Source organism: Schistocerca piceifrons, chromosome 3, assembly GCF_021461385.2.
Source record: "Schistocerca piceifrons isolate TAMUIC-IGC-003096 chromosome 3, iqSchPice1.1, whole genome shotgun sequence".
In the NCBI taxonomy this organism is placed as follows: domain Eukaryota; kingdom Metazoa; phylum Arthropoda; class Insecta; order Orthoptera; family Acrididae; genus Schistocerca; species Schistocerca piceifrons.
Genome location: NC_060140.1, coordinates 614,564,745 through 614,590,342, shown reverse-complemented (window position 1 = coordinate 614,590,342; position 25,598 = coordinate 614,564,745). Strand labels below are relative to the sequence as shown.

The 25,598-nt window shown below is 40.7% G+C and overlaps 1 protein-coding gene across 1 annotated transcript in view; it reads left to right on the top strand.

Annotated features, from left to right (window-relative positions):
- LOC124789818 overlaps nt 1-25,598 on the top strand; it is a 274,122-nt gene that overhangs the window by 1,154 nt on the left and 247,370 nt on the right. The window lies entirely within an intron of this gene.

Sequence of the window (25,598 nt, the reverse complement as noted above, 5' to 3'; positions counted from 1 at the left end):
AATAGTTCTAAGTCTAGAGGACTGATGACCTCAGATATTAAGTCCCTCAATGCTTAGAGCCATTTGAACCATTTGTTTACCTTCAACCTGTTCTCACAGGATTGCCAAGATCGCTTTATTCCCGTATGACATAAGACGTTGACAACAATGACAAGTAATTTAAGTGCCAATAGGTTTAGGCGCGTCAAAAATTTTCAGGGAATGGGCAGGCGCGAAGCAGAATAGGCATAGAAGGTGACGCGCTAAACACAAGGTGACTGAAGCGTCATTTATTTGAACAGCAGATGAGCGGACCAAAGAACATACACTAGTTACGAACACAAAGTAATATTGTCTCACATGTATTAGCGAATAATGTCGCTAACAAGGTTAAAAAGTGAAAAGCATGGCCCGCCGCGATGGCCATGCGGTTCTAGGCGCTATAGTCTGGATCCGAGCGACCGCTACGGTCGCAGGTTCGAATCCTGCCTCGGGCATTGATGTGTGTGATGTCCTTAGGTTAGTTAGGTTTAATTAGTTCTAAGTTCTAGGCGACTGATGACCTGAGAAGTTAGATCGTATAGTGCTCAGAGTCATTTGAACCATTTTGAAAAGCATGAGGCACGGCACCTAATGTGATGGTAGGTATAAAGTTCTGAGTTTTAGTTAAATAGGTAGGATGGGTAATTATTGTATAAAATGTAATAAGTATGTGGATTTGCTTTGGATAAACGGAGGTAATTAAAGTATAAGGAAGTCTAAGATATGAAATGAAGAAGAGTATAGGTTGACATCGGGTACCGTCAAGTGAAGGAACTTCTTAGAACTGATATAAAGCGAAAAACAGGAGAAAATCTGACGAGCTGCTGCACAAAGGTGTTAAAAAAAAGAAAAAAAAGAAACAGGGAACTGTGCTAGCGTTAGAAGAAGGCATAAATGAAAGGGCGGACAGACAGATTCATGAAAGAGACTGATCTATGGCGTGGGTCCGATACATACTATAAATTACAGCACATGTTGGAAATGTTTTCCATCCATTTTATGCACTTGTCAACACGTTTGACCGTATTCCTGGCTACTCTTGTTAGCTTTACACTGACTGTTTCATTGATGGCTTTCGTAATGTTTGTCTTCAATGTGGATAGGTCCCGTAAACATTACCTTCTTAAGTAGCCCCACAAAAAGAAGCCTGCACTACTAAGATCACGGGATCGTGGGGGCCACAATCCCGTCAAAATAATTCCTTCACCAAAAAATTATGTATCATTCCATAGTAGAGCGAGCTGCACGGCAAGTGCCGCCGTCCTGTTACAATCAGCAGTCTCCCTCATCCTGTTGCAGTAAGGCTACGAACTGTTGGATAATTTCTTGCTACGGGGCAGCAACCTCAGTTGTTTCAAAAAACAAAAGTCCTTATATTCGTCACCTTGAAACCTCACATGATACACCAATTTATACGGACGTAGGGGAGACTCAATGGGAGTGACTGGATATCAGTACCACAAGTCCGGTAATTATGGCTATTAACATACCGACCGAGATGAAACCAAGCTCCATCTGCGCAAAAAACTTGATCTAAATTGCTCTTGTTGCCTCTAATGAGGAGCCTGAACCACTGACACTAGTAAATCTTTCTGACATAATCAGCATTATTCGGCTCACGAAAAACCTGTATGTAGTACGATAACATTTCAGTATTCTTCTCGCTGCAGTGTGATGCAAGTGAAATGTTCTTCTCCTGGCTTAATCCAGGCAAAGATTTAGAAGGAGATGTTGTAACTACTGCTTTGATATCCTGAATGACCTGCATTGTTAAAACTGACTTTTGTCTGGAACGTTTCTTGTCTACCAGTGAACCTGTTTCACGAAATTTCCAACTAACACTTTTCACTGGTGCTTCCGTTTCAAATTAATCCGTGAACCTTGACCCACACATATCATAAGATTTCATCACAAAATAAGTTCAAAACGTTAAAATGTGTGTGAAATCTTATGGGACTTAACTCTAAGGTCATCAGTCCCTAAGCTTACACGCTACTTAACTTAATTATCCTAAGGACAAACACACACACCCATGCCCGATGGAGTACTCGAACCTCCGCCGGGATCAGCCGCACAGTCCATGTCTGCAGCGCCTTAGACAAAATAAGTTCAAAAATGTTCAAATGTGTTTGAAATCTTATGGGACTTAACTGCTAAGGTCATCAGTCGCTAAGCTTACACACTACTTAATCCAAATTATCCTAAGGACAAACACACACACCCATGCCCGAGGGAGGACTCGAACCTCCGCCGGGACCAGCCGCACAGTCCATGACTGCAACGCCTTAGACAAAATAAATTTTAATCATGAATACACGTCCGCAACAGTTAAGCACATTTTTACAAACTACAAGACACGATCACGCATCCTTGTTCAAAAATCAATGCTCAATCAAGACTGGTACGAGTTAAATGTGCAGGCAACAAACAGCCCTCTCGCTCCAGCTCCAGCGTGTCAACAATATAAACATTATTTCACCCATCGCAAACTAATACCCCCTTTCAACAATATTCATTTAGTAAAAACTATTGAAAGATGGTGCCTCGTTTCAGCTAAACTATTTGTACTATCAAATAGAAAACCGCCTCATATGCAGAAGAAGGCGTGCCTTAGATTACAAGGCCAACGTCCGGGTTCACCAACCTCGATTAAAAGTTAATTGCAGTAAAGTCTGCATTGAACCCTGTTCAACGCAAAAATCTGGTGCACCAACCTCTGTTAAAGTTAAACGATGGAGCTGATCGCAATTAAAACTGACCGTGGCTTAAGCCCGAATTTCGCGAGGTGCTTAGGGTTTTATAAACGTACGGTATTAAGATGGCGGCGCGTTCCCGTGTACTGATACGGGCTCAAGGCATCGTGTACTGTACTCTATACGTAATATGTACGCAGAAAATGTATTAATGTGTGAATCAAACCTAACAGGAGTAGAATTAAATTGTGTCTCTACATGTAACCAAATTGCCTGTTTTTCTCCGAGAAGAGGACCACATTATAATCGTTCTTTTGTAGTTTTTTTTGCTTATTGTACATGAAGTTCATAACTCAAAATAACTCTCCCAACGCAGTCACGAGAAAATCGATTCTTAAGTTTTCCGACCTTGTTTAATATGCAAAAATTAGTAGGGCTTTTCGGACAAGCATTATGGCTCTATGGTACCGTGTTTTATGAGTGTTTACGTAAAGCATAAAATACAAAAAAATAGAAAATAATTTAACTTTTAGTTTTTTACTATACAATCTTGATTAACAATCATTTATAAAAGATCGGTAATTAAGAATTTGTGTGCATTATATAGTTAGAAATAAGAAGACGGGCATTTTTCTTAAAAATGACAAATAAATGTGTTCATTAGCATACATTTGATGAAGTTTATATTTAAATGACGTCCATATGCGAACGTAACAGAAAAAAAGTTCGAAAAATAATGGCGGAAACGAGACACTGCACACTTCTTCTTTTACACTACTGGCCATTAAAATTGCTACACCACGAAGATGACGTGCTACAGATGCGAAATTTAACCGACAGGAAGAAGATGCTGTGATATGGAAATGATTAGCTTCTCGGAACATTCACACAAGGTTGGCGCCGGTGGCGACACCTACAACGTGCAAACATGAGGATAGTTTCCAACCGATTTCTCATACATAAACAGCAGTTGACCGGCGTTGTCTGGTGAAACGTTGTTGTGATGCCTCGTGTAAGGAGGAGAAATGCGTACCATCACGTTTCCGACTTTGATAAAGGTCGGATTGTAGCCTATCGCGATTGCGGTTTAACGTATCGCGACATTGCTGCTCGCCTTGGTCGAGATCCAATGACTGTTAGCAGAATATGGAACCGGTGGGTTCAGGAGGGTAATACGGAACGCCGTGCTGGATCCCAACGGCCTCGTATCACTAGCAGTCGAGATGACAGGCATCTTATCCGCATGGCTGTAACGGATCGTGCAACCACGTCTCGATCCCTGAGTCAACAGATGGGGACGTTTGCAAGACAACAACTATCTGCACGAACAGTTCGACGACGTTTGCAGCAGCATGGACTATCAGCTCGGAGACCATGGCTGCGGTTACCCTTGACGCTGCATCACAGACACGAGCGTCTGCGATGGTGTACTCAACGACGAACCTGGCTGCACGAATGGCAAAACGTCATTTTTTCGGATGAATCCAGGTTCTATTTATAGCATCATGATGGTAGCATCCGTGTTTGGCGACATCGTGGTGAACGCACATTTGAAGCGTGTATTCGTCATCGCCATTCTGGCGTATCACCCAGCATGATGGTATTGGGTGCCATTGGTTACACGTCTCGGTCACCTCTTGTTCGCATTGATGGCAATTTGAACAGTGGACGTTGTAACCTCCCCACCGTAATTTAAAAGAAAAAAATAAAATGACAATACTTAATAGAAATGGGAGCCGAGTGTAACCTCCCCACAAAAATTTGAAAGAAAGAAATATGACAATATTTAATTATGAATGCTAATGGACATTGCGCTAAGCGTAACCTGCCCACAATGAAATGTACTGACAATGGCAACAAAAATGTGAAATTCGCAATCTGACTCAAATATAAATTCTTCACCAAAAAATTAAAGTCCATTCAGTGATAAGAAAATTCAATTAAACCGAAATATCGGTCTTTGGCCCTGTGCAAAAATCAGAATTAGATTCTTACCTCAGTATAACTGGTAGTCAAATTTCTGCTCTTATTTCTGCGCACGGCTTGGAGGAACTGCATTGCAAATAATAATATTCCTTTTTTCTGTGATTTTACTGAAATTTTTCTTCAAAAGAAGTGGAATGAAATGGGAAGTGCAACGAAATCTTTAGTTCAATAAAAAAATAAAATTTTTTGAAAAATGCTTTTGAAATCAAAATTATTATTGGGGGACTTGTTGGAGATTAATTACAATAAATAAATTTTACATTATCTAATGATTATATTAATTAACAGTACACCTCATTCAGCATCTTGACCAGTGTTGCCGACCGCCTACATCACACAATCGCACTGGGGTGCTACTACTGACCGACCGCTCTGCATGACGACTACTAGCGTACTGCACTGCACGACTACTACTCGCGAACTGCTCGCAACTAAATCGAGCTACCGACTGAGAACCGCTCGCAACACTCGCGCGGTCAAGCGCCTACTCTCTGGTCAGAGACGCTGCAATGCCTCGCCATCGCTGCTGTGTTACATACGTGTTTCATAACCCTCCACTGGGGGGGCAAAAATTTGGCAGCGATGGTGAGTCATTTGGACTTGCCAAGCGCGGCAAAATTTTTTTCTAATTAATAAACTTCTACAATTTACAGAATATTTAGGTGTAGTACATAAATTAAATGTTGTGCACACGCACTAAGTACAAAATATATTAGACAAAGACACAATGTGAGTACAAAACACAGTAGCAAATCAGAAAAATGTATATACAAATTATTTGACAGAAAACAAAGTGCACAGGCACTGAATAAATTCTTTAGCATATTCAGAACAAATAAACAGACTGGCAAAAAATATTATGTTGACAAGTGACATGAGTGCACATGCACTGCAGTTGAGAACGTATCAGTAAATGATGAAATGTATATACAATTAGTAACAAATGACATAAGTGCATACACATTGAAGTATTGAATATACAGAATAGTACAAATCATATTGAAAAAGGAGAAAAGTGCATAGGCACTGAAGTTCAATAGAAAACATATTAACACCTATCATAAGTGCACATGCACTGTAGTTCAGAACATATCATTAAAATAAAAATGTATATACAATATAAAAGACAAGAGTGTACATATACTGTACTTCAGAACAAATCGAAAAAATGTCTTTAGCATTTTCACAATAAATAAACATAATGGCAAAAAAAAAAATCATATCGACAAGTGACATAAGTGTACTCGCACTGGAGTTCAGCAAATCCAAAAAAAATGTATAGCCATGAACATAAATGATGTTAGCAAAAATGATTTTCACTATGTGACAAGAATTAGGATAGGAAAGGGAAGGATTGCATCATGGTTGTAGCACTTTAGATTGCACACAGCTGTTCTGAAAGTCCATATCTTTCCACAGAAGTACAACACCAAGTGACACAATTTGAAGTTCTTTTCCTATCAGAATTTATCAGTGTAGCCAAGACACTGAATTGTCGTAGTAATGTTCCATGTTTTCATTTTGGCAGTACATTAGGTACACCAAACAGTGCGACCATAATAACGTCTTCATCGCTCACGGTAGTGGACAGCATGTTGTGTCAACACCACGCTCTTACAAGGCACACCAACGTAGAATTAGTGCAAAACCAAATATAGTGCTCCATGATCACTAGGATAAACAGGACAAATGGACATTGTAGTAATTCAGGGTAGTTAGCTCATGAGGTGAAGGACATCAAGTCACATAATATTGACAATTACAGACTTAATTAGTAGTTTGTGGCATTCATAGCCCAGTTATTGAACATTTCTGTACCAAGTATGTAGTATTACAGAAAAATGTTCATTAATTGTTTTACATAGAATCAGTAGCCTTCTTTTCCTAGTTACAAAGCATTATGAAATAATCGCATTCTTTTCCAGTTACAAAATATAGCATAATTAATTAATTATTTGTCAGTTAATTAATCATTTGTCATTCCAATAGTAATAATCATTAGTCTTCTCCTAATTACAAAGCATTATTAAAACAATCACATTCCTTTCCAATTACAAAGTATAATTAAGAATCATTAACCTTCTCCTAATTACAGTTAATTAATCATTTGTTATTCCAATATAGTAAGAATCATTAGCCTTCTCCTAATTACAAAGCATTATTAAACAATCACATTCTTTCCCAATTATAAAGCATAATTAAGAACCATTAGCCTTCTCCTAATTACAGTTAATTAATCATTTGTCATTCCTATATAGTAAGAATCATTAGCCTTCTCCTAATTACAAAGCATTATTAAACAATCACATTCTTTCCCAATTATAAAGCATAATTAAGAATCATTAGCCTTCTCCTAATTACAGTTAATTAATCATTTGTCATTCCTATATAGTAAGAATCATTAGCCTTCTCCTAATTACAAAGCATTATGAAACAATAGCATAGTTAATTAATTATGTGTCATTCCAATCTAGTAAGAATCATTAGCCTTCCTCTAATTACAAAGCATTATTAAACAGTCATATTCATTTCCAATTACAAAGTATGAACATTGAAAACAAGAGCTAATTAATGGCATAATTAATAACAATTCATCGAGTGACATTAATTATTGGCACTCAGTGGCCAGCAAGTATTGAATAGAATAAAACATTGTTCATCATTCAGTATTATTCAGATCATTACGAAGTCATTATTAAGAATCAGTTAATTACAGTCATAGCATTAATAATCATGGGCATTATAAGTAGTCTCATTACAATAAACAGTGGCAGTTATTAGCTAGTTACAAAGCATTATTTAATATATATATATTTTCTTGTATCATTAAGAAGTCATTACTGAAGTGACATACTATTCAGAGCTGATCAGCATTACTCAGAACTTTCTCAAACTGGTATCACTATTTGAGACTGGTAATACATTTTTTGTTAGCAATGCATTGCGTTGGGATTGATAATTAATTGCTGAGGCATAACACTATTTGCTTTTGACCTATTGCTGCAAATGAGGATAGGTAACGTCATTCGTCATGAGTCAGCTGCAGCAAGCTTATGTAACAAGGCAGTATATGTGATCACATTTATAAATGATAAACACAAATGGGTAGAAAATAAAAATGCAAGTACTAGAACAGGTATAATAAGTAACAGGTTTAGTAAGTATCATGAAAGGCTTCTCCTGGAAAAAATACAAAATGGATTATTGATCTGAAAGAAGAAACGCACACTATGCTGAAAAGTAGTGAACTTCAAATTAACAAGTAGTGAAATGTGTATAAAAATGTGTTCCATAGCTGTCCTTTCCAAAACTTTCCGTCATCCTACTATGCAATATAACACCTGCTGTCAAAACAAACTGCAACAAATACTTAAATAACTACATAGCCTAAATATATAACTTCAACATTATCCTCATCTGTAAAGAGAAAACTTCATTATCAATCACTTCATTATCCATATTATCATAACTTCATTATTATCATCACCTGTAAAGAAAAACTTCATTATTCATAACAGCATATCCTTCATCATTATTCATCAGCATTCATTATCATCTGCAAAAAAATCACTTCATTACTCATTATACAACTATTCCTTATCTCTAGCATATTTCATCACTAAAAACTAAGATGTGTAGTTCTGTCTGACAGCCTGCATCAATCACCTTGTATTCTGAAAGAAAAAATTAGTTAAGACTGCTATTCTATGATGAGTATAGTATATTCTTGTTAATGCTTGTTGATCCTGATCCATTTACTCTTTCCCATAACGTTATTGCATCTTCTATCGTTTATTCCGTAGGTGAAATTCCCATTTCTGTTGAATTTATTTCTTACACGCATCATTTCTTTCTGAAATTGATGAACAGAGATTAATGTCTTGCATTTAAATCATATACCCACTAAATAACGACTGGTTTATGGTAACATAATTAACCATACAGCATAACATGACAGAAAACGTAATATGTCAAAGACATTGACAGTGTTCAGATGCAAAAATGTACACAGAATAATACAATGCAGCAGCAAAAAATGTAAAACAGTCACGATCTTGAGATGTCATAAGGCAAAAAAAAAAAAAATGTCAAGGTCAACTGGTGTGTGTTATATCTTAACTATTTCACAGTGCATACAAACAAAACTGGAATACAATCGTACATAAAAAAAAGTGGAAAATGTGCACGGTCTGATGTGTAACGACAAGAAAAGCGACCTGCTAACCTTACCTTGCCGGGCACTTGCCAAGAAAAAATACGATAATCATCAGTAATTAGTCAGGTGAAATAATTGCATTAGTAAATGACATCATAGTGTGTTGAATCATAAAGTGTCTTCATTCAATAAACGGTTTAATGTTTGAGATATGGTGGTTGCCTTTCGATTTTCTGGTTCTCAAAGTTTCGACGTGTACAACATTGGGGTGAGGGATGCTGCGAATCCGATATGGACCTGCGTATAGAAGTTCAAATTTACTGCACTTACCTTTTAATTTGCTGGATAAAAAGTGTGTACGTACTAATATCTTCTGTCCAACGTGAAAGACGCGGCGTGTACAAACCTGTTTTTGCTGTCTTCTCCGGCGCTCTGCGGCACGTTTGATGTTGTTCAGCGCAATGTCAATTATTTCGTGGTGTCTTAGTCGCCGACATTTGGGGAATTTTACTAATTCTTTAATTTTGTTTGGTGGTTCAACGTTTTTCAGTATAACAGACGGAGATAGCATAGTGGATTCATTTGGAATGGAATTAATTACATCTTGGAATGAGAGTATGTGTGTATCCCAATCAATATGTTTTTTGTGGCAGTATATTCGGCACAGCTTACCAATTTCTTTCATTAATCTTTCACAGGGGTTCGAAGAAGCGTGGTACTTGGATATATAAATCGGAGAAATGTTTCTGGCTCGTAACATGTGTGTCCATACGCTACTACGAAATTGAGATCCATTGTCAGAAATTACTTTCATTACATGCCCTACATGAAATAGAAAATGTTTTACAAATGCCTTCGAAACAGTTTTGGCAGTAGCTTTGCGTAATGGAGTGAAAGTAACAAATTTTGAAGTGAGCTCAACAGCGACAAAAATGTAGCAAAAACCTCTTTTAGTTCTCGGAATCGGACCAAAAATGTCTACAGCGGCCATATGTCTTAATTTAACAGGTATAATGGGATATAATGGAGGAATATGTGAAGTGGTGTCTGATTTAGCTTTCTGGCAAATTTTACAAGACGCTAAAACTCGTCGTATACGTTTCTCCATGTTGGTAAAATAACAGTTCTGTCTCAGTATAAGAAAACATTTTCGTGCTCCGTAATGTGCGTAACTTAAATGAGTGTACCAAATTAATTTGTTAACCAGTTCGTCAGGAATGCATAATAACCAATTGTTGCTGTCAAGATTAGAGCGGCGAAACAGAATGTCATTGCGTACAGTGTAGTGGTTCCTAATGGTAACATTATTCTTATCTTGCCAAAGGTGTTTAATTTCTTTCCACACGTTGTCTTTATTTTGTTCTTGTGCTATGTCCTGTAATGACGATGAAATAAAGTTTTCAAATGCTACTTGCTGAATGTACATGACACTGAAATTTGTTTCGCAGAAGTTGGTTGCTACGTCTTGCTGATTGTTGCTCAGAGAACGCGATAGTGCGTCCGCTATAACATTTTGTGTGCCGGGAATGTGGACAATCGTAAAATTAAATTCTTGTAAATATAGTTTCCATCTACTTAACCTGTCGTGAGTGAATTTAGCCGAAAGTAAAAATTGTATCGCTCTGTGGTCTGTGTAGACGGTGGTATGTCTGCCATAAAGAAAGTGCCTAAATCTCGTAAAAGCCCATACAACACATAATGTTTCAACTTCTGTAACAGAATAATTTCGTTCAGCAGGTGACAAAATGCGGCTTGCAAATGCGATGTTTTTGATTACTGTAGACCCATCTTCTTCAATTTCCTGGAAAATATGTACGCCTAAAGCGGTATTGGAACTGTCAGTGGCAATGGAAAAATTTCTAGTAAGATCTCGGTGCGATAAAAGTGGAGCATTCAACAAAGCATGTTTCAGGTTCATGAATTCAGAGTGTGCTTGCTTATCCCAAGACCAAATACTGTTTTTACCTGTTAATTGGCATAATCTGGGTGTGTCTAAAGCAGAGTGATGAATAAATTTACGAAAAAAGTTAATTAAGCCCAAAAAACTGCGTAGTTGTTTCTTCGTCGTAGGAACACTAATGTCACGTAGAGCCTGAAGTTTTTCCGGATCAGGTGCAATGCCTTCTGCTGAAATCACGTGTCCAAGAAATTTTATAGAAGTTTTGCCAAAGTGCGATTTACTAAGATTAACTGTTAAGTCCTTCTGCATGAAAAGTTTGTAACAGTTGTTCTAAAATCATATTGTGTTCAGACCAGTTAGCTGCTACGATAAGAATGTCGTCTACATACGTCGTAATTCTGTCCTTAATGCAAACGTGTGTCGGATGGCGTCAAAATTAATAACATTTTCGTGAACAAGATTCTGCGTGTCTAAATTATTGCTTATGTTACTGGAATATGCAGTCTGTACTGTGTCTGGTCAAATTCTATCGTACGTGCTGTTATTTATTTCACGGGAGGATGCTGTGGCATATCCACTATTTGAACTGTTCTGTTATTTCTTATTGACGTATTACGCTATCGATGACACCTATAGTCTGTTTCATTCATGATTATTTGTTGTTGCTGATGTTGTTGCTGCTGAAAAGATCGACTGTTATTAAATGTACGCTGAAAATTGTGCTCGTTATTTTTACGTCTGTCATGATAGTAATTTCTATACGGCGCATTGCGGTAGGAATTGAAATGGTGTGTTGTCTGTACGTAGTTATTTCTTTGCTGCCATGCGTTACTATTTGTTGGAGCTGGGACTATAAGTGCACGCGGCGAAACATTAAAGTTTAGTTGACCTTGTAGACTGCATTGTTGGTTAGGTATGCTAAGCGGTTGACTTTCATGCTGTTGCGGTGAAAAACGTCTATTGTTACAAAAAAATGCGTTTGCTGTTAATTTTACACATACTGATGATTACGATTTTATCTGTAATTAAAATTACGGCGGTAGTTGTCATTACGGGAGTGCCTACTGAATATTGTCACATTCGGTAAAAATTTGTCATATCCGGTTTTCATTACTCGTTTCTTAATACTAGGTAGAGCAATAGTTAAAGAGCAGTTTTGATAGATATAAAGGATAGTAGAAGAAAAGGCAGCAGTGCAGAAAACTAAAGATGAAACAGCACTACTACAGCTCGGGGCCCTATGCTCGCTACGGCACATATTCATTAAAGCGTAATGAATCCCCTGAGGTCATTTACGCACTGCAAATAAATTTTAGCTTTTGCGTTACAGGCAATGGCAGTAAAATTCCAAAGGCAAATTGTTGTATTCTTGCTAATTCCAATTTCTGCATAATAGATAATGCTGATGAAAATACAAAAATAAATTGTCGCATCTGTTTCAAAGCTAGCTTCTGCATTACAGGTAATAGCGGTGAATGTACAAAGATAAATTGTCGTATACAGTGTAAAGCGTGTACCTGTACGCTGTCATTATTAAATTCCCTACATTTTCTTACAAATGCAAACTGCTTATTATCAACGTTCTCGTCACTGAATTTGAGAACACGTTCGGGTTTGTGTGAGAATTTGTTTGTCTGCGTCATTTCGTACTTCAAGTTACGTAGCTTTTCAGATTTTAAGTCGCGTAGTTGCTGTAAATTGCTCACATTATACACGCTGCGTGAGTCAGACAAATGTTCGCAAAGTGGCGTCTGCTGTGACGTATTGGTGACTGAAATAGTTTTCAACTCTGTTACTGTAACACTTTCGTCAATTTGGTTGATCTGTCGTGCAAATTTCTCGTCAACTTCCGTATTCGGAGCGTGCGAAACCTCCACCGACTCTAAATTAACTTCGTCGCGAATCTGTACTGCGTTTTTAGGGCATTGTTCAGTGACTGCATTAATTTCGTGTATCTGTGTTTCGTTCGCTGAACATTGTTCAGTGACTGCATTAATCTTGTCTTTATGTGATTCTGTTGTGCCTACACGTGTGCTACTTAATTCTTGTGCAACAGTGCCAACTTCTTCATTACTGTTATTAGCACAAGTCTTAGTATCCACACGTAGTTGTACTTTAGTGTCCTGACATTGTATGGTAACAGCTGTAATCTGTTCGCTAGCTTGTTTGTTCTGTTCATTAACATTATCGTGTTTTTCTCTCGGCTGTTTAATACTTTCAGAAAATTGTTTGTTCCGTTCTCTAAATTGTTTGTTTTCTTCTTCCAGTCGTTTGTTCTGCTCATCAAGTTTTTTACTAAGTTGTTTGAAATTGTTGTCTGTTTTCTCACTCTGTTGTTTGATAATTGCACTAAGTTCGTTCTTAAACTGTAGCATTATTGCCCTAAATTGATCCAAACTTAAAGTAGCTGTTGCATTAACAGTACTCTGTGACGGAGTACGTGCAATTGTCACGTTTTGTGTGACCATTCGGTCATTCTTTGGTTCACAAAAAGCTTTCCCTGTCAAATGTACACTCTCATTCACTATTTCGGAATTAATGAACTCCAGCGTACTTTGTGCACCTTGTTCATTTTCATTAACAGAATTTGTCTATACGTTACTTGAGTTTTCCGAATCGGGTGTGTTAAGCTCGGCAGCGCTCATTACAATAGAGCGTCCCGCGTCATCAATTGTCGTCAAATTAACAGACGAGACAATTGAGTTCGTTTGTTCATCATTAAGATCTACATCATTATTGGTAGTTGGAATGCATTGATTGTCAGTGAACGCAGGATTGTTATCATTACTCTGCGTGTCACAATTATTATCAGTCACGTTGTTTAAGTCGGTAAATTCATTCACAATACCTCGCGATACACTATTCATAGTCTTTCGCGGCATTTTTACAACAGTCACAAATATTCACAAAACAATAAGCACAAATGCAAAAACAACACACAAATACAACAGAGCAACGAATTGCCGTTGATCTGTGGAAAGAAAGTCACAAAATTAGTAAAAGCGTAGCGCCAAATCCTAATTATATCTGAGCAAATAAGAGCAGATATCTGACTGTTTTTTTAGAAGACTCTCAACGAAATACGATCCTGGCAGGGTCGCCAAGTGTAACCTCCCCACCGTAATTTAAAAGAAAAAAATAAAATGACAATACTTAATAGAAATGGGAGCCGAGTGTAACCTCCCCACAAAAATTTGAAAGAAAGAAATATGACAATATTTAATTATGAATGCTAATGGACATTGCGCTAAGCGTAACCTGCCCACAATGAAATGTACTGACAATGGCAACAAAAATGTGAAATTCGCAATCTGACTCAAATATAAATTCTTCACCAAAAAATTAAAGTCCATTCAGTGATAAGAAAATTCAATTAAACCGAAATATCGGTCTTTGGCCCTGTGCAAAAATCAGAATTAGATTCTTACCTCAGTATAACTGGTAGTCAAATTTCTGCTCTTATTTCTGCGCACGGCTTGGAGGAACTGCATTGCAAATAATAATATTCCTTTTTTCTGTGACTTTACTGAAATTTTTCTTCAAAAGAAGTGGAATGAAATGGGAAGTGCAACGAAATCTTCAGTTCAATAAAAAAATAAAATTTTTTGAAAAATGCTTTTGAAATCAAAATTATTATTGGGGGACTTGTTGGAGATTAATTACAATAAATAAATTTTACATTATCTAATGATTATATTAATTAACAGTATACCTCATTCAGCATCTTGACCAGTGTTGCCGACCGCCTACATCACACAACCGCACTGGGGTGCTACTACTGACCGACCGCTCTGCATGACGACTACTAGCGTACTGCACTGCATGACTACTACTCGCGAACTGCTCGCAACTAAATCGAGCTACCGACTGAGAACCGCTCGCAACACTCGCGCGGTCAAGCGCCTACTCTCTGGTCAGAGACGCTGCAATGCCTCGCCATCGCTGCTGCGTTACATACGTGTTTCAACGTTACATTTAAGATGTGTTACGACCCATGGCTCTACCCTTCATTCGATCCCTGCGAAACCCTACATTTCAGCAGGATAATGCACGACCGCATGTTGCAGGTCCTGTACGGGTCTTTCTGGATACAGAAAATGTTCGATTGCTGCCCTGGCACAGCACATTCTCCAGATCTCTCACCAATTGAAAACGTCTGGTCAATAGTGGCCGAGCAACTGGCTCGTCACAATACGCCAGTCACTACTCTTGATGAACTGTGGTATCGTGTTGAAGCTGCATGGGCAACTGTACCTGTACACGCCATCCAAGCTCTGTTTGACTCATGCCCAGACGTATGAAGGCCGTTATTACGGCCAGAGGTGGTTGTTCTGGGTACTGATTTCTCAGGATCTATGCACCCAAACTGCGTGAAAATGTAATCGTTTGTCAGTTCTAGTACAATATATTTGTCTAATTGATACCCGTTTGTCATCTGCATTTCTTCTTGGTATAGCAGTTTTAATGGCCAGTAATGTATATTGAAGCAGTCAGGTCTTTTATTTTCAAGAACTGGTGCATTTGCACCAATCAATTTGAGAAGTATGTCTATCTCATACTTCAGAAAAGTATGGCCACCATAACGCAATCCCAAAAATTTTACAACCACGACTATCTTTAAACGCGGGAATGTGTGGATCCACAAGGTCTCCAATCTACTGAAGGAAGGCAGATCAGGGTTTGAGGTCGCTTCGTCGACAAGACGGATCACCGACTGGGTTAGAGGAAGGACTGGGGAGCAAACATGCGCCGTTCTTTAGAAAAGAACTGTCCGGCAATTGACTTAAATGATTTAGGGAAACCTCGGAAAACTTCAATCTTGATGGTACGACGGAAACAAATCTCATTAACTGGAAAATAAATCGCCAATTCTTACTTTAATTGTTTCAGCGTTTCCATTGCCAAAAGTCATTTCTGAGTAAGTGCATTGGCCAGATAAAAAATTATACATTCCTTCTTCGTCCATCGGGGCAACCTGTAACGCATTTTTTCATCAATGGGTCGGGAAACGTACCAACGAAGGAAATAATTTCCACATGTATATTTGCGATCATGTTCGTACTCTTTACACCAGTTTATTTCAGAATCGCCATTTTAAGTTATTTAAGATCTAGTTCATAACATATTTCAGCGTATGATCAGTATCTGATGATGAATGTCTGACGAGCAATGCTTCATGACTGGAATTAAGTTAGTTAAAGGTGCAATCCAAACCGAAATTAGAATCGATTGGGCCAGAAGACTAGTGTAACGCATACCTAGCCAAAATAATTAACAAACATAATCATTCTGCATACCAGAGAACAGTGGCCATAAACTTTTCTGTTGACCGATTTAGCCCTTTTTTTTTGTCTTGCCTGTTGGAGCTACGTTTCGCACGGAGGTGCACATCGACGAGTAAAGTTAGTTGCCAGTTTCATTATTTTTAAAACTGCACAAATATTGCTGAGTCATTCGTTTCAAAACTTCTTTGTTTCACATTGGATTTAAGGCACATCCTTCTTACACGAAACTTTCTCAGGGTAGTTCAAATGTCGGTCATCGAATACCGTAGTTTCAGTTTTGCGAAGTCCATTACACAACTAATCTTCAAGAGGAGAACCGCTACACTTGAATTCAACTTTTCAGCTCACTTCTTGAAACCATGATCTGTATTACTCTTCACTAACTTTAAACGAATTTACATCAGTGAAGAGGCGTCGAACGCAAATTTATGCCGGCATGTTAGGCCAATCTAACTATTTGAATGGAAGATACTCAACAGGACCTCTAAAGAATCACATAAAGAAACTATGATACAAACTAAGTTGCACTTGACTTATGTTGTTGCACAACAAGTAGCAAAGTAACGAAAGTAAAATCCCTTGAATCAACGACATCTCTATTTCAGGCAGAGAGCTTTTCACATTTCCGTTGTATGCTCGTATGTATGTACTGATACCGGAGGGAATGTACAGAATTAACAAATCGTCAGTATAGCTGTCATTAGAAACGAAGCTCTTATTCTGCTGGAGAAGGTCGGTGCAGATAAGAGGTCGAAACTTGGCTGAAGAACCATCCAGTATTTGTCCGAGTTCGGACAACCAGGGAATGTTAATTAAGCATGTTAGCGTGGAACTTTGAAGCCGTAGCCCTTACGCCCCAAATGGATATAACACGGAAAAAGGCGTAGAAAGATGGCTGAAAAAAACCTGCAACGAGAAGGAGAGACTTTCTTTCCTCATAAGCAGATGACACGTGGAGGTCCATATTCATGAGCTCCAAAGTGCTCTTTCAGCTCTGAACCGTTAGCAAACTATTAAAAATGATATCACCTTAACGTTGCTGCTTCAGTGTACATAAAATATCGAAAAGAAATATTCCCAGTTCAACAGATGAACTTATTGTTGAGTGTACCCCACCCAACGATGCTTTACAAATTTACTTTAACTGCGCCAAAATTCTACTAAGAATGATACCACACCCTGAGGTATATTTTTGATCGAACCGATTTCCACATTCCTATGATGTAAAAGAAAATACAGTATCTGTGGTCTCACGCACTTTTCTAAATATGTGGTATATATACAAAGCAATTAAGCCAAAGAAAAGATACAAATCTTATTAAAGAAAAAAAGACAAAACACATAACTAAGATCTACATAGGTGCTTTTTCAGCTGTTGTGTGACGCTTTAAAACATCTGGTACAAAAATCTGTTTCCGAACAAATGATAGATAATACATCAGGAAAAATGGAAAATTTTTCGCATCAGATGTAATGCCCTACCCTTATTTTTAACATTAGAATTATCTGGGCATTATACACGGCGGAACACTCAAAACTTGCACCGCAAATATTGCGGAAACGGAAAGCGGTATTGATGGACTGGTAGTAAGGGGTCGTATTTTTCGCCACTCAACAGATTGTAATAATACGTAGGAAGTATATTTTTTGTGCAAACATACACTTTTTAAATGGAACAACGCCAGCTGACATCAACAAACTAAAAGTACTATAGATCACAATGTCAGTGGTGTTGCAGATTCAAGTGCGAATCGTTTACGAGACATCATATTTTGGAAACTTTCCACACCGACATTTGTTTGTATCATTCAACCTGTGTAATTGCTTGAAACGATGTTGTTATGTCAGCTTAAAGTGTATTTGTGTGTTCCTTGAGTGCATTGGCACTTGCTAGTCAGTTAGTGTATGACAGTCGAAGCAGTAGTTCGCAAGTGGACGATGGGATTTACCGATGGAGAAAAAGCTGACATGCTCATGGTGTATGGAGAGTGTAGTAAAAAGCATTTCATTCATGCACAGTGTATGCCGCAAGATATCCCAATAGACGTCATCCGCCTCGACAATTTTTTATCAATCGCTCAATCAGTTCCATGAAAGTAGTAGTGTAACACCTATACAACGTAATAGCAGGAAACGAGTGACATGATCACACCTTACCTCCCGCGCAGTTAAACGAGGAAGTAGTATGAGTCAGGCAAGGGTCCTAGGCATTCTCCGTCGACATAGGTTCTATCCCTATTAAATCCCTATTCATCAAGAGCTGCATGGAAACGATTATGAGAATCCTGTTAACTCTGTACATGGGCATTATGACAGAATACTCCAGATGTGTCATGTATCTTGTTTAATGATGAAGCCACATTTACGAATCATGGCCAGGTTAACGACCAAAACGTGCACTATTAATCTGCTGAAATCCCCTTTGGCTTCATCGATTGGAACGTCAGCGTCAGCGTCCATGCGGCGTAAACGCCTGGTGTGGGGTAGTTTCTCACAGATGCAACACGGAACGTGCACAAGTATTGCAGCCCCGTAACAATTTTCTACGGATGCTAGAAGACGTTCCCCTGCAGATTAGGAGGAATGTGTGATACCAACATGATGGCTGTCCAGCCCATAGTGCACGAAATACTACAGCATGTCTTCACGAATTTTTTCCAAATCGTTGGACTGGACGCAGAGGATCTGTGCCTTACCCGATCCGTTCTCCGGATTTGACGCCTGCAGACAACACTTTTCTGTGGGTAAAGCTGAAAGACAGTGTCTACAAGGCACCTACCAACTACATCCGATGATATGCAACGACGTATTACTGCTGTCTGCTCAGACATCTCCGCTGGTATGCAAGCAAATGTGCCGTAGTTGTTCCATGCCAGAGAGGAAGCGTATATTGCCGCTGCCGGTGGTCAGTATGAACACAACCTGTGAAGGTCAATTGTCTTGATACTTGTCAGAATCATCATAACTGGTGTATGCACTTACACTGTGTGATCAGAAGTATCAGACACCCCCCAAAACATACGTTTTTCATATTAGGTGCATTGTGCTGCCACCTACTGCCAGGTACTCAATATCAGCGACCTCAGTAGTCACGTGAGAGAGCAGAATGAGGTGCTCCGCGGAACTCGCGTACTTCGAACGTGGTCAGGTGATTGGGTGTCACTTATGTGATACGTCCGTACGCGAGATTTCCACACTCCTTAACATCCCTAGGCCCACTCCTTCTGATGTGATAGTGAAGTGGAAACGTGAAGGAGCACGTACAGCATTAAAGTGTACAGGCCGACCTCGTCTGTTGACTGAAATAGACCGCCGACAGTTGAAGAGAGTCGTAATGTGTTGTAGGCAGACATCTATCCAGAAAATCACACAGCAATTCCAAACTGCATCAGGATCCACTGCAAGTATTATGACAGTGGCGTGAGGTGAGAAAACGTGGAGTTCATGGCCGAGTGGCTGTTCGTAAGGCATATATCACGCCAGTAAATGTCAAACGACGCCTCGCTTGGTATAAGGAGCGTAAACAGTGGACGATTGAAAAGTCAAGAAACGTTGTGTGGAGTGACGAATCACGGTACACAATGTGGCGATGCGATGGCAGCGTGTAGGTACGGCGAATGCCCGGTAACCGTCATCTGCCAGCGTGTGTAGTGCCAACAGCAAAATTCAGAGGCGGTAGTGTCATGGTGTGGTCGTGTTTTTCACGGAGGGGGCTTGCATCCCTTGTTGTTTTGCGTGGAATTATCACAGCACAGGCCTACGTTGATGTTTTAAGCACCTTCTTGCTTCCCACTGTTGAAGGGCAATTCGGAGATGGCTGTTGCATCTTTCAACACGATCGAGCACCTGCTTATAATGTACGGCTACGGTGGAGTGGCTACACGACAATAACATCCCTGTAATGGACTGGCCTTCACAGAGACCTGACCTGAATAATATCGAACGCCTTTGGGATGTTTTGGAACGTCGAATTCGTGCCAGGCCTCACCGACCGACATCGACACCTCTCCTCAGTGCAGCACTCCGCGAAGAGTGGGCTGCCATTCGCCAAGAAACCTTCCAGCACCTGATTGAAGGTATGCATGCGAGAGTGGAAGCTGTCATCAAGGCTAAGGGTATGCCAACACCATACTGAATTCCAGCATTACCGATGGAGGTCGCCACGAACTTGTAAGTTATTTTCAGCCAGGTGTTCGCATACTTTTGATCACATAGTGTATATTGTTCTTTAGTGTGTGTATTGTACAAGTGTTGGTGTGGGAACTTTTAAAATACGATATCTCGTAAACGACTCGCATAAGAATCCTGCAAACACCATTGACAATCTAATTTGCCGTACCTTTAGTCTGTTAGAAGTCAATGGGCATCGTTCCATTTAAAAAGTGTATGTTTGCACAATAGATACACTTGCTAAGTATTATTACAATTTCTTGGTTGGCTAACAATACGAGCCCTTGACTATCAATCGAGTCTGTGAAAACCGCGCATCAGAAGTATTTTCCATTTTCGCAATATTTCTCCGGTGCAAATTTCAGGTGATTCACCTTGTATGTATTTATTGATTTATAGTGTTAACTTCAAGATCTACATAAGGAATACTAACCTTTTTATACTACACCGCCGTAATCGCCTCACAGCAGATAAACATTGTTTTCCCTAGGATTTCTAACGGTTGTACAAAATCGCTTACCTGTCATTTTTAATGCATTGAATTTTCTTATTGAAACCCAAAAGATTGTCGCATAAGTATAGTTTTAAACTCGCGCTTGCCCTTCTTTCTTACTTAATTTTATAGTTGTTGAGCTACAAGATCATTATGATTAAATTTCTTCTGGCTGTTGTAGCGCGTAATTGTATAAAATACTTTAATTTTGTAAATCCGACGTTTTGACCTTGTTACTCTGTCTTCCTGAGGGTAATAAAGGTTTTGGAGGAGGAAAGGAGCCATTACTTATTGCAGAAGAATGGTGTCAGTACGTCATATTTGTGAAACTTCATAGGCCCTAGAATTAATAGGATAGGCATGACGAAAAGGAGAGAATAGGAAAGAAGCAGTTCGTTGACTACCTAGCTTGTTAGTTACTGGCGAAAGTTTGCAAATCAGGACTTGGTTTCTGGTGGGCATGTTTTCTTGCTGGTGTGAGCGGTCATGCGCTGACAGTTCCTCTATAGCTGTTTATTATGCTGTCGTGTCAGTGCTCGGTGAGGTTTCTGCCCCGCGACTGCTCGCGGCCCTTTGGGCAGGGGTAGCCTGCAGCCAGGACACCAGAAGTTTGTAGCCGTCCTCTCTATTGATGTTGTCAGGCTGCTTAATAATTTCAGTCGCCTCCCGTACTTTGCGTTTGCGTGTCCACGAGCCTTTCGCCCGCACACAGGCTTCCTTGAACATGATAAGCTGTCCACAGTTACGACAGTGTTCCACCAATGCCGATTTACTGTGCTGTGCTAATCGCACAACGCGTTCATGTTCAGTTACATGCGTGCTGACTGTCCTCCTGTCTCACCTACACTACTGGCCATTAAAATTGCTACACCACGAAGATGAGCGCTACAGATGCGAAATTTAACCGACAGGAAGAAGATGCTGTGATATAGAAATAATTAGCTTTTCAGAGTATTCACACAAGGTAGACGCCGGTGGCGACACCTACAACGTGCCGACATGAGAAAAGTTTCCAACCGATTTCTCATACACAAATAGCAGTTGACCGGCGGTGCCTGGTGAAACATTGTTATGATGCCTCGTGTAAGGAGGAGAAATGCGTACCATCACGTTTCCGACTTTGATAAAGGTCGGATTGTAGCCTATCGCGATTGCGGTTTATCGTATCGCGACATTGCTGCTCGCCTTGGTCGAGATCCAATGACTGTTAGCAGAATATGGAACCGGTGGGTTCAGGAGAGTAATACGGAACGCCGTGCTGGATCCCAACGGCCTCGTATCACTAGCAGTCGAGATGACAGACATCTTATCCCCATGGCTGTAACGGATCGTGCAGCCACGTCTCGATCCCTGAGTCAACAGATGGGGACGTTTGCAAGACAACAACCATCTGCAAGAACAGTTAGACGACGTTTGCAGTAGCATGGACTGTCAGCTCGGAGACCGTGGCTGCGGTTACCCTTGACGCTGCATCACAGACACGAGCGTCTGCGATGGTGTACTCAACGACGAACCTGGCTGCACGAATGGCAAAACGTCATTTTTTCGGATGAATCCAGGTTCTGTTTACAGCATCATGATGGTCGCATCCCTGTTTGGCGACATCGCGGTGAACGCACATTTGAAGCGTGTATTCGTCATCGCCATACTGGCTTATCACGCGGCGTGATGGTATGGGGTGCCATTGGTTTCGTGTCTCGGTCACCTCTTGTTCGCAATGACGGCACTTTGAACAGTGGACGTTACATTTCAGATGTGTTACGACCCGTGGCTCTACCCCGCATTAGATCCCTGCAAAACCCTACATTTCAGCAGGATGATGCACGACCGCATGTTGCAGGTCCTGTACGGGTCTTTCTGGATACAAAAAACGTTCGAAAGCTGCCCTTGTCAGCACATTCTCCAGAACTCTCACCAATTGAAAACGTCTGGTCAATGGTGGCCGAGCAACTGGCTCGTCACAATACGCCAGTCACTACTCTTGTACTCTTGATGAACTTTGGTATCGTGTTGAAGCCGCATGGGCAGCTATACCTGTACACGCCATCCAAGCTCTGTTTGACTCAATGCCCAGGCGTATCAAGGCCGTTATTACGGCCAGAGGTGGTTGTTCTGGGTACTGATTTCTCAGGATCTATGCACTCAAACTGCGTGAAAATGTAATCACATGTCAGTTCTAGTATAATATATTTGTCTAATGAATACCCGTTTATTGTCTGCATTTCTTCTTGGTGTATCAATTTTAATGGCCAGTAGTGTACACAGAAAGCTCCGCACTCACAACGTAGATCGTATACTCGTGCAGTATTTAATTTGTTGACTGCGTCCTTGGTGGACCTATCATGTCGTGGATCCGCGGCTGGTGCGGAAAATCGGTTTGAAACCTCGCGTGGCCTTTTTGGACCCACCGATTCGACACTCGTGTGACAATCGTGAGATCCCAACCTACATGATCAGCAACATCGCGGAATAATGAACTGCAGCCACGTCATTCAGCTTGAGCCAGGAAATGGGCCTGCGTGCAGCAAGACGAATATCCCTAGGACAGTGAGGTGACGTCACGAGCACAATGGCATGTCGCCATGGTGACAATTGTTGCGACTTCCCCTCGACACGTTAACAGAGAGAGTCACGCCGATAGTGGTGCGCCCACCGATAACACTAGAGACAGGAAAATCACTACATCGCCTTTTGAGAGGAATCTAGATTCTGTGTACACCATGATAATTCTGACTTGTTAAGGTCAATGACTGCGCTCTATCTTCGAAGTGTCTGTGGTGCTATCTTTCAACAAAATACCTGAGGACTGCGTGTTGCCGATGCTGTCCTGGCCTACCTCGATACAGAGGGTGATCGACTGTTACCTTGACCAGCACTTTCTCCATGTGTCACTCACATTCACTATGAGTGGTGACCTCTGGCATAGATGGAGAGGGGGGGGGGGAGGGGGACGGCAGCATGGAATGACTTAACAGTATCTTACTATCCAAGCTGGATTCGACTCTCTTCCCAGTCAGGTTAGAGCCGTCGTTGCTGTCAGAGATGGCAGCTCCGTCTACTGAAAGTCGTACAGTCACATATTCCCCCTAATATACTGTACCTGCACATAAGTAAAATTTCACTGCTTGCTATCCTTCCTAGTGTTTTAATGATCAGCACTTAACATAGAAAAATCATATTGTCTGAAAGAATAACTTCTGCATTTCGCAAAATACTGGGAATATTCTCACATCAGCAAAATCTGGCCTCCTACACAGTGCAGTCACTTTGATGTGGCCACCGTCTATGATAGACACGTACGTGCAATAATAATCAGTCACAGACTGCATGTGGCAGCACTAGCAGTGGAGGGTATATAAAATGTGACGTAGGGACGCGTAGATGAGTGCAGTCGTTTTTGTAAGGCGGAAATGGAAAGATTTAGCTGACGTCCAAATGGCATAATCACTTGCTTTTGGGCCAGTGGCTGAAGCATTCCCGAAACGGCCTTCGCGTGCCGCCGTGGTTAAAGTATACTATGTGTGGAGAAATGATTCTATCCAAAACCAGCGTGGAAGCAACTGCGATGTATCACGAGATATAGATGACAAGGGTGAACGACGTCTACGGAGATGTGTACACAAGAACAGGCGTGCAACTGCTGTACAGCAGAGCGCCCAGATGAACCAATGGGCTACCAACAGTGACTCCTGTATGACCGTTCAGTGAACTCTGCTGCTCATGTGCCTCCGCAGCAGCCGCATGTCTACATCTACATGGATACTCTGCAAATCACATTTAAGCGCCTGGTAGCGGGTTCATTGAACCACCTTCACAATTCTCTATTATTCCAATCTCGTATAGCGCGCGGAAAGAATGAACAGCTATATCTTTCCGTATCATTTCTGTGACACTCTCTCCCATATTTCGCGATAATACAAAACGTGCTGTCCCAGGATGAGTTTATTGTACTCCCCTAGCCACCAAACTCGCCAGATTTAAACCCAACAGCGGACCGAGAAACCTAGCGCAGCTGGCTGCCCACAGCACTGGAGTCGGAATCGTTCCACATCCCTGTCGGTACCTTCCATAACCTCACTGACTCCCTATCTGCACGTCTTGCCGCGGTCCGCGCTGCAAAAGGTGATTATTCAGGCTTATGACAGGTATAATGCTGAGATTCATTGCTCAGAAAAAAATTTCCAGTGTGTTGTTATCCAGAATGAGTAAACTGTAAAGCTGATAGTTCCCTATATGTATATCAAAAGTTCCGTTACTTTCATTTTTCACTACTACCTGTGGTGGCCGGGCACTGGACATGGCGCAACGTGCCTGTTGACACAGAGCATGAAGAATCAAACAAGGATTATAAGCATGTAAGTTGGGAGGACGCGTCTGAGCTAGTCTCGTATCTGGGTGGCTATCCCGCTGCGTCGGTACGCCCTGATTACCGCGAGTCGTTTACGCGCCTTCCTGCCGCTACACTGGCTCGCTACGCGTGACGACGGAGCGCTTAAATATCACGCGTGCCCGCTACGTACTGGCCTATACGAGCTAGGCCCTCCCTTATCCAAGTTCAAATGGCTCTGAGCACTATGGGACTTAACATCTGAGGCCATCAGTCCCCTAGAAGTTAGAACTACTTGAACCTAACTAACCTAAGGACATCACACACATCCATGCCCGAGGCAGGATTCGAATCTGCGACCGTAGCAGTCGCGTGGTTCCGGACTGAAGCGCCTAGAACCACTCGGCCACCGCGGTCGGGTGCTTATCCAAGTCTCCCTATCAGCATTATGAGCTGCTATTTTCTGAGAAGCTGTGATATGTTCGCTTTCTTCCTGATGTCAACGTGCCACGCATAGTTCGGACCATTGTTGGTGTAGCTCTTGTTTCTATTGCCTGAAGCCCTTCA